Consider the following 18,294-nt stretch of genomic DNA (forward strand, 5'->3'; position numbering starts at 1 on the left):
GACAAAATAAGTATATTTACCAAAGAGAAAAGTTATACCAACACGCACAATTTAATAATGTATGAACAATGCCTGAGATTGGAAAAATACCAAACAATCTTTATATTGGAATTGAGAGTTCTTTCCGTTGACCATTGCATGTTGAAGAGTCTTTGCCGGTTGCAACCGGATCACGAAGTACTAGCATAAAAATTAGTTATATATTGATTAGATACTAGAATTTGCACGCCTCGGCGAAAGAAAGAAATGTGTCGCTATGTGAAGATAACATCAAAAGTGTTCTTTGAGCCGAAGTTCTATCGAGAAGTGTTCTTTGAGCTGAAGTATTTGGGTTAATTTAACTTATTGTGCTTAAGTTCAAATTTATCAAAATGTAGACATATTATATGGTATGCATAGTATAAATGAAACTAGGTTGGGATGATGCCTTAGAAATATAACTAACCAGGAAAAGAGAACTTTTTTAATGATGCCTATGGAATTATTGGCTTGTGGCATGACGAGATCTTTCGATGCATGTTTCTATTAAATGAACAAACTTTCTTTTTGTGGGAATTTAAATGGGAAAAAAATTATCCAACCAGTTGTGGCTTTTGAGTAGGCCTACGTCTGTGATCTTGCTTCAAATAAAAACGACATGTAACATCTTATTTTTGTTCTTGGAGAGTTTTATGGAAACATTTATCTTTGAATCACCTACATGTTAAATTTTGGAAAAAATATTTGTTCCTCTGACAAAAAACAAATTCACTTTACTTGTTGTGAAAAATATATTACAAATGCACTTTATTTTGCCTTTTTCTATTTTGTTGGTCGACCATATCTTCACTTCGGTTCGTTCAGAAGGATGTACATTGTGTCAACTACACTCTTGTACATGTAAGCCTTAATTATTCATATGTGATCCAATCAAGTTGTTGACTAAATCCAGCAAAAAGAGACTCAACATGCATGATACATTAGGTTTTACGGGCATCGCCCTGTTAAGAGCCTCAATGCCAAGTGACACACGTAACATGATTACAAAAGGTGGATTTTCTCCTATACACGTGTCTATTTGCTACTTCCGATGATGGTATATTACTTACTCTCCTATGTTGTACACATTTATGTTTGAGTCAGATGACACGCAAGGCAAGAAGGAGGTTGTGCACAAGAGACGTATACGCCATCCGAGAGAGAGACACCTAAGTGGAGGAAGAATCACAAGATGAGGATGGCCCAGATCTTCCTCAACAGTGCGGCCCTAGAGGCGGCGCGTGTGGAAATTTTTGGTCCACACTGCCTAGGTAAAGTAGCCTAGCAACGGTGGTCACCGCAGTGTTGCACCGTTGGTCGCTGCACCTGCAACAATGTAGTTGTGTGGCCCTTTGAAGCGTCTGATATTCCCTCCCCTCTCTCCCTTCAGCACCGGCGCCGAGGCTCCCTGCACCGGTACATCCCTGCACATCAGCACACCTATTTGCAACAGTCAGTGGATGCCTACAACATCGATGGGCTCGGAAAGCCCATGCCTTGAGCAGCCTGGTGCCCTGGCATGCAACACCCTGATGCCCCTCCATGCAATATCCTAACCTTGAAGTGCATGATGGTCGAAGTTGTGCTTGCAGCACTGGCGCATTGGTATGCAACGTCCGGTCCCCCGCCTCCAACACCTTGGTGCATGACCTTGCGTGTCGCATGCAAGCGATGGCTCCCGGTCGGCCCACTACAGCGGCAACCCCAAGTCCTTACAGCATCTTGGGTGTCATGGTTGTGGACACTCTAGTTAACTTTGGCAAAGATTAACTTGGGGCTATGAAGCATCATTTAGTTTTCCTTTGCGGGAAAACATCATTTGGTTAACTGGATAACTATCGGTCAACCTCGAGGCTAATGGTCGATGCGTTTTCAGTGGGAGGAGACATTCATGTCGATGACAAGGCACCTACGGTGAGTTCATAAATCTTAAGATGATATGACGGCTCAGTCTCTCGAAGGTGCTCATAGGGGTAGGGTATGCGTGTGTGTGTGTTTATATGGGTGACTGTATGCGTGTATGTATGAGCGCTTGCGTCTATACTGTGTTCAAAAAAAACCTCGAGGCCAATGGGATTGGGGTGGTTGACATAGAAGTTGTGGACATTTGACTTCCATGTGCTGGCCAAAATTCTTTTTTTTTTGGAAATTCTAGTCATATCTATCATTGATTCTAAAAAACTTAAAAAATCACTTCATTTTAGGTTATGGGTAGCACGGTAGCATCCAAAGTGTTTGTAGCACTATATGCTCTGTGTAGTGATAAAAATGAGACCTCGTATTTGGTGCAGGTGAGCGTCAAATAGTGGAGAACACGCCTGAAGCGATGGGCAAATGGGCCAGCCCTATCTAACGAGTTCACGTGAGTGGTTTTCTTTGTTGTTGTTGTTTTACTTTTTCTTAGGTTGCTTTTTGTAACCTGTTGTTGGATTCTTTTTACGAAGCGAAGCAATTAAAACATATTTAGAAAGATAAATATATTTCAAAAATCTGTGTGTGTTTAGAAAAGTTCAATGTGTGTTAAACAAATGTCGGAGTATATCAAAAAATCACGTACATTAAAACTCACTCTGTAGAAAAAGTTCAGTGTGTATCTGAAAAATGTTCACCATATATTAGAAAGTTTATACTCCCTCCGTTCCTAAATATTTGTCTTTTTAGAGATTTCAAATGGATATCACATACAGATGTATATAGACATATTTTAGAGTAGATTCACTCATTTTACTCCGTATGTAGCCACTTGTTGGAATCTCTAGAAAGACAAGTATTTAGGGACGGAGGGAGTAGCACAGAAAACTATAAAAGATATATAAAAGGTGCTAATATAAAAACTGAACTTTGGCTTTTGTCCTTCATTCATATTCATATTCATATTCATATTCGGCCCAGTTATCAGTCCCCAATTATCTAATCCAAGCACTGGACTTGGGCTGTTCAGGATTGTGAAAGTAGACCATTCAACTTGGGTCGGGGCCCAACGATCAAAAGAACGAATTCCTCAATAGGAAGCCCATCAGCCAACCTGTCGAGAGCATTTGTCTGCACTCGCTGCGTACACATCACTGGAGCCTTCTAGAACCACGGGGTTATTCGCTGATGAAACGATGGTAGTTATCATGAGCTTTTTGGAGTGTTCATACACGAAAGTGTTCTTCTAATCCCAAACTCAAATGCTCCAGTAAAGATCTGTACAACAGATATACTGGTATGCAGCATGGATCACTAAAAGTTTTGAACGGATCAGGCAGGATATCGATTCTTACCGCCTTACGGGCCTGCTCCCCGGTCGCAAGTTGAAGAGCTTGGTGCCGGTGCAAGTTAATTCCTCCCACGCTTAGAACAACTTTAGCAGACCCCGCATTCCGTCGGCCCGCAAAACACGTTTGCAGTTCGGGAGAAACCGCTTTTGCGGGCTGGTTCGGACCGGTGCAGATGCAGACCCCCCAAAAGGATCCGTATAAAAGGATATTCGCGAAATATATTTTTTTACGGGTCGGCTTTTGCGGGGTCTGTTCGGACACCACCTCGTCGACCCGGAGACAGAAAAAGCTCAATTCTCGCATTTGACATAAGTTCCCGTAAATAAATTCAAATTTAAACAACATAACACAGTTTTAGGCGCAAATAAAAGACAAGTTCGGTACGAGAAACACAAAAGAGGGCCTTGCAAAAGTTACGGCCATGTCCGGCATCATCTTGGTCGACCATCACTCCGCGCCATCGAGTCCACCTTGAAGTTCATCCGCACCACCGAATCCACCTCCGGCGCTTGTTCCAACTCCCGCACCGAAATCATCGACATTGCTACCATATGGAGCAGAGAAAACATCTCCCGAACTGTAACACGGACAGGCCGATGCGACCATTGTGACGCCCGGATAATTAACCTACAGTAAACCCCTATTAATGGTGCCACATCATCACATTACTGTTGCTAATCCCCACTTGATTCAAATCACTATTCGGATTCAAATTCAAATTTAAAGTCAAAAATTCAACTTTGTCAAACATGCAAAATAAAATGTTCAAAGTGTGGCAAATATTCCATAACTAATTATGCTGGTGAACCAACGTTTTTTTCAAAGTGTTTAAATGCCTTAAGCTAGTCAACACAGTGGCCTAGATAATAATTTACTTGCTTTTTAAATTGAAAAAATACTAAACTATTTTATTTTAACCTCAAACTATTTGTGGCAGTGGCTTAAGTTACTAGTGTTGATTTAGAGACTAGTGTTGTATTTTGTAAAACTAAAAATAAAAAGAAACTAATTAGAAAACAGAAAAGCAAAATGAAAATAAAATGAAAAGGCCTCCCCTGACCCCCCCCCCCCCCCCGGGCCTCGGCCTATCTCACCGAACCGGCCCAGCCCATCTTCTCCTTCTCCCCCCACCCGTGCGCTGCTCCTCCGTCCCGCGTCGCTACAGGGCGCCGTCGCCGCCTGACCACCTCGCCAACCCCGTCGCTGCAAGGATAAGGATGCCCCATCTCGACCCCTCGGGCTCCTTCACTCCACCTCGCCCAGATCCACTCTCCTCTCGCTCCCTCTCCCTTCGCTGCCTGCGCCCGGAGCCGCATGACCATGGCCGTCCCCCACTGAAGCCGCGGCCACCGACTGTCCCGTGCCCCGCCGTCGAGTCCAAGAGCTCCTCCGCGCCCCACTACGTCGCATACGTCGTCTACGAGGCCAGATCGGCCAGGATCGCGCCTGCATCGATGCCACCGCGTCGTCCTCTTCCCGTCGACCCCGCCACTACCTTGTCGTCGTCCTGCTACTCTGACGCCTCCCCGACCTCGTCGTCGTGCTCCGTGATACGTCTATTTTGCATCATACTTTTATATCGATATTTATTGCATTATGGGCTGTTATTTCACGTTATGTCCCAACACTTATGGTTATTCTCTCTTATTTTACAAGGTTTACATGAAGAGGGAGAATGCCGACAACTGGAATTCTAGGCTGGAAAAGGAGCAAATATTGGAGGCCTATTCTGCGCAACTCCAAAAGTCCTGAAACTCCATGGAATATCTTAAAATAAATAAAGAAAAATCGTCGCCAAAGATGAAGGCCAGGGGGCCCACACCCTGCTCACCAGGGTGGGCCCCCCGCCCCCTGGGCGCGCCCCCTACCTCGTGGGCCCCCTAGTGGCTCTCCGACGCCCGTCTTCTCCTATATGAAGTCTTTCGATGAGAAAAAATAGACAACAACCTTTCGGGATGAGACTCCGCCGCCACAAGGCGGAGCCTTGGCGGAACCAATCTAGGGCTCCGGCAGAGCTGTTCTGCCGGGGACACTTCCCTCCGGGAGGGGAAAATCATCACCATCATCATCACCAACGCTTCTCTCATCGGGAGACGGCAATCTCCATCAACATCTTCACCAGCACCATCTCATCTCCAAACCCTCGTTCATCTCTTGTATCCGATTCTTGTCTCCAAGTCCGTGATTGGTGCTAGTAGGTTGCTAGTAGTGTTGATTACTCCTTGTAGTTGATGCTAGTTGGTTTATTTGGTGGAAGATCATATGTTCAGATCCTTTATGCACATTATTACCCCTCTGATTATGAACATGAATATGCTTTGTGAGTAGTTGCGTTTGTTCCTGAGGACAAGGGAGAAGTCTTGCTATCAGTAGTCATGTGAATTTGGTATTCGTTCGATATTTTGATAAGATGTATGTTGTCTAACCTCTAATGGTGTTATGTGAACGTCGACTACATAACACTTCACCATTATTTGGGCCTAGAGGAAGGCATTGGGAAGTAATAAGTAGATGATGGGTTGCTAGAGTGACAGAAGTTTAAACCTTAGTTTATGCGTTGCTTCGTAAGGGGCTGATTTGGATCCATATGTTTCATGCTATGGTTAGGTTTACCTTAATACTTTTGTTGTAGTTGCGGATGCTTACAATAGAGGTTAATCATAAGTGGGATGCTTGTTCAAGTAAGAACAACACCCAAGCACTGGTCCACCCACATATCAAATTATCAAAGTACCAAATGCGAATCATATGAGCGTGATGAAAACTAGCTTGACAATATTCCCATGTGTCCTCGGGAGCGCTTTTCCTATTATAAGAGTTTGTCCAGGCTTGTCCTTTGCTACGAAAAGGATTGGGCCACCTTGCTGCACTTTATTTACTTTTGTTACTTGTTGGTCGTTACAATTTATCTTATCACAAAACTATCTGTTACAACTTATTTCAGTACTTGCAGAGAATACCTTGCTGAAAACCGCTTATCATTTCCTTCTGCTCCTCGTTGGGTTCGACACTCTTACTTATCGAAAGGACTATGATAGATCCCCTATACTTGTGGGTCATCAAGACTCTTTTCTGGCGCCGTTGCCGGGGAGTGAAGCACCTTTGGTAGGTGGAATTTGGTAAGGAAAAATTTATATAGTGTGCTGAAATTTTCTGTCACTTGTTACCCTGGAAAGTAATTGTCTGAGGGGCTTGTTTGGGGTATCTTCACCCCGTCCAGTAGAACAAAGAGTTGCTCCTCAACCTACTCAACCTACTGAACCTATTGAAAATGAAACTCCTTTTGAGATTCCTTCGGGTTTGATGGAAAAACTGCTAGCTAATACTTTTACAGGAGATGGAACAAAGCATCCTGATGAACATCTACGCTATGTGGATGATGTTTGTGGACTATTTAAGCTTGCAGGTATACCCGATGATGTTGTTAAGAAGAAGGCTTTCCCTTTATCTTTGAAGGGAGACGCATTGACATGGTATAGGCTATATGATGATATGAGATCATGGAACTATAAAAGATTGAAATTGGAATTTCATCAAAAGTATTACCCTATGCATCTTGTTCATCATGATCGCAATTATATATATAACTTTTGGCCTTGCGAAGGAGAAAGCATCGCTCAAGCTTGGGGGAGGCTTAAATCAATGTTATATTCATGCCCCAATCATGAGCTCGCAAGAGAAGTGATTATGCAAAGTTTTTATGCTCGCCTTTCTGATAACAATCGCACCATGCTCGATACTTCTTGTGCTAGCTCTTTTATGATGAAGAATATTGGATTTAGATGGAATTTATTGGATAGAATTAAAGCAACTCTGAATATTGGGACCTCGACGATGGTAAGGAGTCAGGTATGACACCTAAGTTTGATTGTGTTAAATCTTTTATGGACACCGATATTTTTCGTAAGTTTAGCACTAAATATGGACTTGACTCTGAGATAGTAGCTTCTTTCTATGAATCTTTTGCTACTTATGTTGATCTCCCCAAGGAGAAGTGGTTTAAATATCATCCTCCCATAGAAGTAAAAGTAGCTGCACCTATTAAAGTTGAAGAAAAAATTGTCACTTATAATGATCTTATTGTTCCCACTTCTTATGTTGACAAACCACCTTTCCCTGTTAGAATGAAGGATCATGCTAAAGCTTCAACTATTGTTCGTAAAAGCAATACTAGAACTTATACACCTCCTGAGCAAGTCAAAGTAGAACCCAATATTGCTATTGTTAAAGATCTCTTGTCTAATAATATTGATGGGCATGTTATTCAATTCTAGGGTGAAACTACTAGAATTCCTAAACCTTGTGATAGAGATAAACATAGACCTGTGGTAGGCGTGCTTGTTATTTCTGTTAAAATAGGAGATCATTGTTATCATGGCTTGTGTGATATGGGTTCTAGTGCTAGTGTTATACCCATTGACTTATACAAAGAAATTATGCATGATATTGCACCTGCTGAGTTAGAAGATATTGATGTTACAATTAAACTTGCCAATAGAGATACTATATCTGCAATGGGAATTGTTAGAGATGTTGAAGTCTTGTGTGGAAAAAACAAATATCCCGTTGATTTTCTTGTTCTTGGTTCTCCATAAGATATCTTTTGTCCCATTATATTTGGTAGACCCTTCTTGAATACTGTTAATGCTACGATAGACTGCAAAAAGAATGTTGTTACTATTGGCTTGGATGATATGGTTAATGAGTTCAATTTCTCTAAATTTAGTAAACAACATCGTGAGGAAGAATTGCCTAGTAAAGATGACATTATTGGTCTTGCTTCTATTGCTGTACCTCCTAGTGATCCTTTAGAACACTATTTGCTAGACCATGAAAATGATATGTTCATGAATGAAAGAAGGGAAATAGATGAAGTATTCTTTAAACAGGAACCTATTCTGCAACACAATTTGCCTATTGAAATCCTAGGGGATCCTCCTCCACCCAAGGGTGATCCCGTGTTTGAGCTTAAACTGTTGCCTGATAATCTTAAATATGCTTATCTTGATGGAAAAAAATATCCTGTTATTATTAGTGCTAACCTTTCAGAGCATGAAGAAGAAAGATTATTGAAAACTCTGAAGAAGCACCGTGCTGCTATTGGATATACTCGGGATGATCTTAAGGGCATCAGTCCCACTCTATGTCAACATAAAATAAATTTGGAAGCTGATGCCAAACCAGTTCGTGATCCTCAACGACGTCTGAATCCTAAAATGCACTACTACAAAAAGGGCTATAGATGGAATGGCCACTAATGGCGCACCTGTCATGTGGTGTGCCATTACTATATTCTAATGGCGCACCATATCTCGGTGCTCCATTAGTAATATATTACTAATGGCGCACCTGGTGCCTGGTGCGCCATTAGTAGTTTTGAAAAAAACATAAAAAAAATTTGTTACTAATGGCGCACCGTTGTATAGTGCGCCATTACTAGTTGACATAGTAATGGCGCACCACATCCGCCGTGCGCCATTAGTAGTTTTGAAAAAAAAAGTAAAAAAATAAATAAATAATATTTGTTACTAATGGCGCACCATGTCTCGGTGTGCCATTACTAGTTTTAACTAGTAATGGCGCACTGTCCACTGGTGCGCCAGTACTAAGTTTTTTTCAAAAAAATGAAAAAAAATATCAATTTTTTTTCAAAACTAGTAATGGCCCACCGTGGGTGTGGTGCGCCATTACTAGTTTAACTAGTAATGGCGCACCACCCCACGGTGCACCATTACTAACTTGCCCCAACACCGAATGCACACCCCCCCCCCCGGTGGATCGCCTTTTCAGTTTTAAAAAAATAAAAGAAAATGATGGAAATGTCAAAAAAAAATAAGTTTCCCATGTGATATGTGGTCTAGTTGTTGGGAAAATTTACAAATATGAATTTTGACTTTATTTGCAAAATCTCTCTGGAAATTTGTAAAATGGGCATAACTTTTGCATACGAACTCGGATGAAAAAGTTTTTTATATGAAAAATCATCTACTTGAAAAGTTACATTCAAATTTAATCGGGGGAACCTCGTTAAAAATTTTCAAAATCCCCAAAAACCTAACAGAAAAAAGTTACGGGGCTTTCAAGATCTAGAGGCAAAAAAATTCAAAAAAATTCAAACTTACTAGTGGCGCACCGTGGATGTGGTGCGCCACTAGTAACAGAAAAAAAATTGGTTTTGAATTTTTTTTCAAAAAATGATACTTAATATGACCGGGAAGTTTGAAATTTTTTTCAGAATTTCATCATAGTCATGAACATGAATAAAGTCCTAGACGTCAACAAGGTATAATAGGATTGATATGCTAGATATATCAACAAGTGCCTGTGAAGTGAGCTATTGCTGGGGATGGATAGAACTCTGAAGTTAAGCATGCTTGGGCTGGAGTAGTGTGAGGATGGGTGACCTTTCGGGAAGTTTGACCACGGAGTCCGATTTGACCTGAGATTAAGCATATTGACCCGAGATTAAGCCATAGTGAACTAAGATTAAAAAAAATTAAAAAAAATTAAAAAAATTCTGATTTTTTTTTTGAAAAAGTATTGTTACTAATGGCGCACTTCTATGTGGTGTGCCATTAGTATACCAGATACTAATGACGTACCGTGGGCTATTCTAATGGCGCACCAGCGGTGCGCCATTAGTATACCAGATACTAATGGCGCACCACAGGTGCGCCATTAGAAAAAAATCTAATGGCGTGGTGCTAGTGGCGTACCTGTAGTGCGCCATTAGTAGCGAAAACAGGTGCGCCACTAGCAGCCCTTTTTCTAGTAGTGATGAAAGAAGTGGTAAGAAAAGAAATACTCAAGCTTCTGGAGGCAGGTATAATTTATCCCGTTGCTGATAGTCAGTGGGTAAGTCCTGTCCATTGTGTCCCTAAGAAGGGAGGTATTACTGTTGTCCCTAATGATAAAGATGAATTGATTCCGCAAAGAATTATCACAGGTTATAGGATGGTAATTGATTTCCGCAAATTAAATAAGGCCACTAAGAAAGATCATTACCCCTTACCTTTTATTGATCAAATGCTAGAAATATTATGCAAACATACACATTATTTCTTTCTAGATGGTTATTCTGATTTCTCTCAAATACCTGTGTTGGCTAAAGATCAATCAAAGACTACTTTTACATGCCCTTTTGGTACTTTTGCTTATAGATGTATGCCTTTCGGTTTATGTAATGCACCTGCTACCTTTCAAAGATGCATGATGGCTATATTCTCTGACTTTTGCGAGAAAATTTGTGAGGTTTTCATGGACGATTTTTCCGTCTATGGTTCCTCTTTTGATGATTGCTTGAGCAATCTTGCTCGAGTTTTGCAGAGATGTGAAGAAACTAATCTTGTCTTGAATGGGGAAAAGTGCCACTTTATGGTTAATGAAGGTATTGTCTGGGGCACAAAGTTTCTGAAAGAGGTATTGAAGTTGATAAAGCCAAGGTTGATGCTATTGAAAAGATGCCATGTCCCAAGGACATCAAAGGTATAAGAAGTTTCCTTGGTCATGCCGGATTTTATAGGAGGTTCATTAAGGACTTCTCAAAAATCTCTCGGCCTCTGACTAATTTATTACAAAAAGATGTACCATTTGTCTTTGATGATGATTGTGTAGAAGCATTTGAAATACTTAAGAAGGCATTAGTCTCTGCACCTGTTCTTCAGCCACCTGATTGGAATTTACCCTTTGAAATTATGTGTGATGCTAGTGATTATGCTGTAGGTGTTGTTCTAGGGCAAAGAGTTGATAAGAAATTAAATGTTATCCATTATGCTAGTAAGACTCTAGACAGTGCTCAAAGAAATTATGCTACTACCGAAAAGGAACTTCTAGCAGTTGTGTTTGCTTGTGATAAGTTTAGACCTTATATTGTTGATTCTAAAGTAACTATTCACACTGATCATGCTGCTATTAAATATCTTATGGAAAAGAAGGATGCAAAACCTAGACTCATTAGATGGGTTCTCCTGCTGCAAGAATTTGATTTACATATTATTGGTAGAAAAGGAGCTGAGAACCCCGTTGCAGACAACTTGTCTAGGTTAGAGAATGTTCTTGATGACCCACTACCTATTGATGATAGCTTTCCTAATGAACAATTAAATGTCATAAGCACTTCTCGTAGCACTCCATGGTATGCTGATTATGCTAATTATATTGTTGATAAATTTATACCACCTAGCTTCACATACCAACAAAAGAAAAAGTTTTTCTATGACTTGCGACATTACTTTTGGGATGACCCACATCTTTATAAAGAAGGAGTAGATGGTGTTATTAGACGTTGTGTACCTGAGCATGAACAGGAACAGATCCTATGCAAGTGTCACTCCGAAGCTTATGGAGGACACCACGCTGGAGATAGAACTGCACATAAGGTATTGCAATCCAGTTTTTATTGGCCTACTCTCTTCAAGGATGCCCGTAAGTTTGTTTTGTCTTGCGATGAATGTCAAAGAATTGGCAATATTAGTAGACGTCAAGAAATGCCTATGAATTATTCACTTGTTATTGAACCATTTGATGTTTGAGGCTTTGATTATATGGGACCTTTTCCTGCCTCTAATGGATATACTCATATTTTAGTTGTTGTTGATTACGTTACTAAGTGGTTAGAAGCTATTCCAACTAGTAGTGCTGATCATAACACTTCTATTAAAATGCTTAAGGAAGTTATTTTTCCGAGGTTTGGAGTCCCTAGATATTTAATGACTGATGGTAGTTCACACTTTATTCATGGTGCTTTCCGTAAGATGCTTGCTAAATATGACGTTAATCATAGAATTGCATCTCCATATCACCCGCGGTCTAGTGGTCAGGTAGAATTAAGCAATAGAGAGCTCAAATTAATTTTGCAAAAGACTGTCAATAGGTCTAGAAAGAATTGGTCCAAGAAACTTGATGATGCATTATGGGCCTATAGAACTGCATATAAAAATCCTATGGGTATGTCTCCGTATAAAATGGTTTATGGAAAAGCTTGTCACTTACCTCTCGAACTAGAACATAAGGCATATTGGGCTATTAAAGAGCTCAACTATGATTTCAAACTTGCAGGTGAGAAGAGGTTATTTGATATTAGCTCACTTGATGAATGGAGAACCCAAGCTTATGAAAATGCCAGGTTGTTTAAAGAAAAAGTTAAAAGATCACATGACAAAAGGATACAAAAGCGTGAGTTTAATGTAGGTGATTATGTATTGCTATATAACTCTCGTTTAAGATTTTTTGCAGGAAAACTTCTCTCCAAATGGGAAGGTCCCTACGTTATCGAGGAGGTCTATCGTTCCAGTGCCATAAAAATCAACAACTTCACAGGCACAAATCCGAAGGTGGTAAACGGTCAAAGGATCAAGCACTATATCTCAGGTAATCCTATAAATGTTGAAACCAATATAATTGAAACCGTAACCCCGGAGGAATACATAAAGGACACTTTCCAGAACGTTCCAGACTCCGAAAAGGAATAGGTATGTGGTACGGTAAGTAAACCGACTCCAAAACAATTTTTAAGGCAATATTTCTCCGTTTTGGAATATTTAGAAAAATAGAAAAATAAGAAGCAATCCGGGGAGGACACGAGGCCTCCACGAGGGTGGAGGGCGCCCCCTGGGTGTGCCCCCCTACCTCATGAGCACCTCGTGTGCCCTCCGGACTCCGTTTTCTTGCACGATACGTGTTTTGGTCGGTAAAAATTCATTATATATACTCCCGAAGGTTTTGACTCTCGTATCACGCAAATATCCTCTGTTTTCATTTCGAGTTGTTCCTGCTGCAGATTTGAACAAGATGTCGTCCCAAGATTCGGAGGGAGAGAGCTACATAGCTGATTATATTGCAAATCCAAGAGTATATGGGGATGTGGAACACTATGGCTAGACCACGGAAGAAGAAGAAGACTATGATCCAAAGAGGAAGGAGGAGACAAGCTCTGATGAAGAGGACTACCCACTGCCTCAACCTGGTGATATGCATGTGGAGTTCAAGAAGTCAAGCCTCCCTAAGGTCCAATCTATCCCACCACGTTTTTTGCAGGACAGCAAGGTAACACTATGCAAGAAGATAATGAAACTTGAGCTCGAGAATGAGGATCTGAGGGAGAAAAATTTTAGCCTCAGGCATAAGCTAGAGAAGAAAAGTGCAACGACTCCTACTTCACCACCTCCGAAGATATAATCACCTGGGTATGGGCACTCCCCTTGGCAACCGCCAAGCTTGGGGGAGGTGCCCTGGTATTGTATCACCATCACAACTCCTATCTTTACCGTTTTTCTTAGTTCGATCCTTTTAGTAGTATCTTGATTTAGTAGAATAAAGTCATGGCATGATCTAGTTTTGAGTTTCGCTTTATGATCCTTCTTTGTAATCGAGTCCGTGAGCTATATAATAAAGATTAGTGTTGAGTCAAGGGCTTGATTATTTTGCCATGATCTTGGGTGATTAGAAGAAAAAGAACAAAAAGAATCAAAGAGTTCATAGTGATCTTAGTGAAAGTGATGACTTCACATAGAAAGAGTATGATGATTAAAGGTTGTTGGGAGTTGGCAAATATAGCTTTGGTCATCATTGCAATTAATAGGAAGTAATAAGGAAAGAGAGGTTTCACATATAGATATATTATCATTAACATCTTTTATGATTGGGAGCACTCATTAAAATATGACATGATAAAGAGTTGATGTTGGACAAGGAAGACAACATAATGAGTTATGTTTTCTTACATCTGAGATAAAGTATGTTGTCATGGATCCTCTAATGTGTTGAGCTTGCCTTTCCACCTCATGCTAGCCAAATTCTCAGCACCAAGTAGAAATACTACTTGTGCTTCCAAATACCCTTAAACAAGTTTTGCCATGAGAGTCCACCATATCAACCTATGGATTGAGTAAGATCCTTCAAGTAAGTTGTCATCGGTGCAAGCAATAAAAATTGCTCTCTAAATATGCATGACTTATTAGTGCGGAGAAAATAAACTTTGTACGAACTTGTTGTGGACGCAATAAAAGCGACGGACTGCATAATAAAGGTTCACATACAAGGGGCAATATAAAGTGACGTTCTTTTGCATTAAGATTTTGTGCATCAACCCTAAATGCGCATGACAACCTCTGCTTCCCTCTGTGAAGGGCCTATCTTTTATTATTTTCCTCTACCTTATGCAAGAGTCACGGTGATCTTCACCTTTCCTTTTTCATCTTATCCTTTGGCAAGCTCAGCATGTTGGAAAGAACATGATATACATATCTAATTGGATGTGGGGGAGCACGAATTATTATTGTTGACATTACCCTTGAGGTAAAAGGTTGTGGGGCAAAACTATAAGCCCCTATCTTTCTCTGTGTCCGATTAAAACTCCGTAACCACAAGTATCGCGTGAGTGTTAGCAATTATGAAGGACTAAGTGATAGTTGAGTATGTGGACTTTCTTTTAAGCTCTGACATAGACTCTTTCTGATGTTATGATAAATTTCAATTGCTTCAATGACTGAGGTTATAATTTGTTGGCGCTCAATAAGGTTTCTGATTCATACTTTGGCTTTGTGAAAAGATCATCACTTGAACATAAGTAATCATATGACAAAATCTATTTATGTTGCTGTTATGGAAATAATCATGATGCCTTCATGTCCGTATTTTATTTTTATCGACGCCTCTACCTATAAACATGAGGACATATTTAATGTTATCGGCTTTTCGCTTGAGGACAAGCGAGGTCTAAGCTTGGGGGAGTTGATACATCCATTTTGCATCATGCTTTTATATCGATATTTATTGCATTATGGGCTGTTATTTCACGTTATGTCACAACACTTATGGCTATTCTCTCTTATTTTACAAGGTTTACATGAAGAGGGAGAATGCCCGCAGCTGGAAGTCTGGGCTGGAAAAGGAGCAAATATTGGAGGCCTATTCTGCGCAACTCCAAAAGTCCTAAAACTCCAAGGAATATCTTAAAATAAATAAAGAAAAATCGTCGCCAAAGATGAAGGCCAGGGGGCCCACACCCTGCTCACGAGGGTGGGGGCGCCCCCCCCCCCCCACCCTGGGCGCGCCCCCCTATCTCGTGGGCCCCCTGGTGGCTCTCCGACGCCCGTCTTATCCTATATGAAGTCTTTCAATGAGAAAAAAAATAGACAGCAACCTTTCGGGACGAGACTCCGCCGCCACGAGGCGGAACCTTGGCGGAACCAATCTAGGGCTCCGGCAGAGCTGTTCTGTCGGGGACACTTCCCTCCGGGAGGGGGAAATCATCACCATCGTCATCACCAATGCTCCTATCATCGGGAGAGGGCAATCTCCATCAACATCTTCACCAGCACCATCTCATCTCCAAACCCTAGTTCATCTCTTGTATCCAATTCTTGTCTCCAAGTCCGTGATTGGTGCTAGTAGGTTTCTAGTAGTGTTGATTACTCCTTGTAGTTGATGCTAGTTGGTTTATTTGGTTGAAGATCATATGTTCAGATCCTTTATGCACATTATTACCCCTCTGATTATGAACATGAATATGCTTTGTGAGTAGTTATGTTTGTTCCTGAGGACAAGGGAGAAGTATTGCTATCAGTAGTCATGTGAATTTGAAATTCGTTCGATATTTTGATAAGATGTATGTTGTCTAACCTCTAGTGATGTTATGTGAATGTCGACTACATAACACTTCACCATTATTTGGGCCTAGAGGAAGGCATTGGGAAGTAATAAGTAGATGATGGGTTGCTAGAGTGACAGAAGCTTAAACCCTAGTTTATGCGTTGCTTCGTAAGGGGCTGATTTGGATCCATATGTTTCATGCTATGGTTAGTGTCGTGGAATTGTCACGTCAGATGTCCTCGTGAAAGGACTTAGTTGTGGAGCCATCGCAACTAGGAAGCTTGAAGGGGTTAATCGGGACAAAGGACACAAGAGGGTTTATACTAGTTCGGCCCCTTACGGTGAAGGTAAGGCCTAGGTCTAGTTGGGTTGGTATTGATGTTTCGATGACCAGGGAGCGAGATACGCTATGCCCGGTTCTCGATGAGTTGTTTCTTGCCCTAAGCCGCCAGCAGGTCGTCCCCTTATATACACGGGTTGACGCCCTGTGCCCTACAGAGTCCCGGCCGGCTTATAACAGTGTCCGGCTCGTGACTAGTTAAATCTACCTTATGATACAAGTCATGCCATTATGGTGGTTTACTACAACGGGCCTTAAGTCGCCTGTGGGCTTAAGCCCCTTATTGAACCGCCATCTTCATGCTGGGTCTTGGGCTTGAGTCTTCTTTGCGTAACCCAGCCCCTCCTGGGCGGCTTACACAAATAGTTATATCCCCAACATTAGGCCCCAGATTGATTTGAACCTGTTCATGTCAATCTTAAAATACCTTTTAAGAATAAATTTTCGGTCTTCTGACTGTGCAGAAGGGTTTCTTTAACCCGCCATGACATCATCTTCTGGATCTGTGTTAACCCGGCGTGACGTCATCCTCTCTTAAATTCCTTTTCTATTCCATCGTATCCTCGTTTCCCGCTGGACGGATCTCTGCTTTATTGACTGTTCCGAAAATCGAGGCGTCGGGGCCGCTGGATAATAAATCTTATCTTCTCGTTTCCCGCGTCGTCTCAGTTATCCTCTCCCTATAAATAGGCGTGACTTAGGTCTTCCACTCTTCCCTCTTTCAGTCGTCTTCTTCATCTTGCTTCCTCTCGAGCTCCGCCGCCGCCGCCGTCGAACCCCTCGTCTTCACCGACTCAGATCGCTGCATCAACCTGACTCTGACCAGAAACCAATGGCGAACCTTCGTAGCTCGTCCCCATCCGTGAGTTCCTCTCCTTCCCTTTCTTAGATCTGCATTGGAACTTTGTTGAGTTCGTCAGCGTTCATCACCGCCCGACGCAAACCCTCGCTAGTTTTTACCTCCAATGCCCTGTTTAGATCATAAAAACTACGTAGAACTGCTGCGGTACTTGTTTGTGTTGATCTTGCATAGAAATAGATCTCATTTCCCTTGTTTGGAAACCCTCTTCGAGTGTATGAACTTCTCTGCCCTGTTTTTAGGTCTAGAAAATTTTCTTTTTAGAGCAATAATTTGATCCAGAATAATAGCTGTCATCCGTGAAACTTGTTTTTATCACCCGGAACACTTCTTCTGGTAAATGCCCTTAAACACAACTGTCGAGGTGTCCGGCTTAAATAAATGACATAGAACCTTAGTTGCTTCTCATGACCTGAAGAATTTTGAACTGCTCTTGATTCTTGTAGCGGCTTAAATATTGTTGCACAGTCATCCTTATATCATTAGGCCCCTCCTTAAGCCGCCACCTTGAATAATTAGGATTTTTCTCCCTGGTTAAAATTGAACTAGATCTTCTTATTTTGTCATAGGCCAACTATTGTCATGGCTCCTAAGGTGGCCAAGGCCCCTGTAACCTGCAATTGGGTCCCATCCATAGTTACCAAGAGTAAACTGGTTGAGTTCGTGAAATCTGGCCACCTGCCAAAAAGGGAGGTCATGTATTATTGTGTCCCTGACCCGTCTGAAGAGAAGCCTCAGCCCAAAGAAGGGGAGGTGATAGTTTTTACGGATCACATGAGCTGGGGATTTGCCCCTCCCGGCTCAAAATTCTTTAGGGAACTTTTGAATTTCTTTGACCTTAGACCTCAAGACATCGGACCCAATTCAGTGTCAAATATTTGCAATTTCCAAGTCTTCTGCGAGGTGTACCTGGGAGAGGAACCAAGTCTGCTATTGTTCAGGGAACTTTTATACATGAACCGGCAAAATGAACGTGCCAACGGGCCCAGTCTTGAGCTTGGCGGCATCTCAATCCAGCGAAGGAGAGACTGCCTTTTTCCTTATGCTGAACTGCCGAATCACCCAAAATCTTGGAACCAAACGTGGTTCTATTGCCAGGACACTTCTCCGGCTGATGAGAAGCCTCTGCCCGGCTTTCACGGCCTGCGCCTTGAGTCCAACCACCCGCTACCAGACAAACTGACGGCTGTTGAACGTCTGCCTCTCAATCCCACCATCAAGAA

Source organism: Triticum aestivum, chromosome 2B, assembly GCF_018294505.1.
Source record: "Triticum aestivum cultivar Chinese Spring chromosome 2B, IWGSC CS RefSeq v2.1, whole genome shotgun sequence".
Classification (NCBI taxonomy): Eukaryota; Viridiplantae; Streptophyta; class Magnoliopsida; order Poales; family Poaceae; genus Triticum; species Triticum aestivum.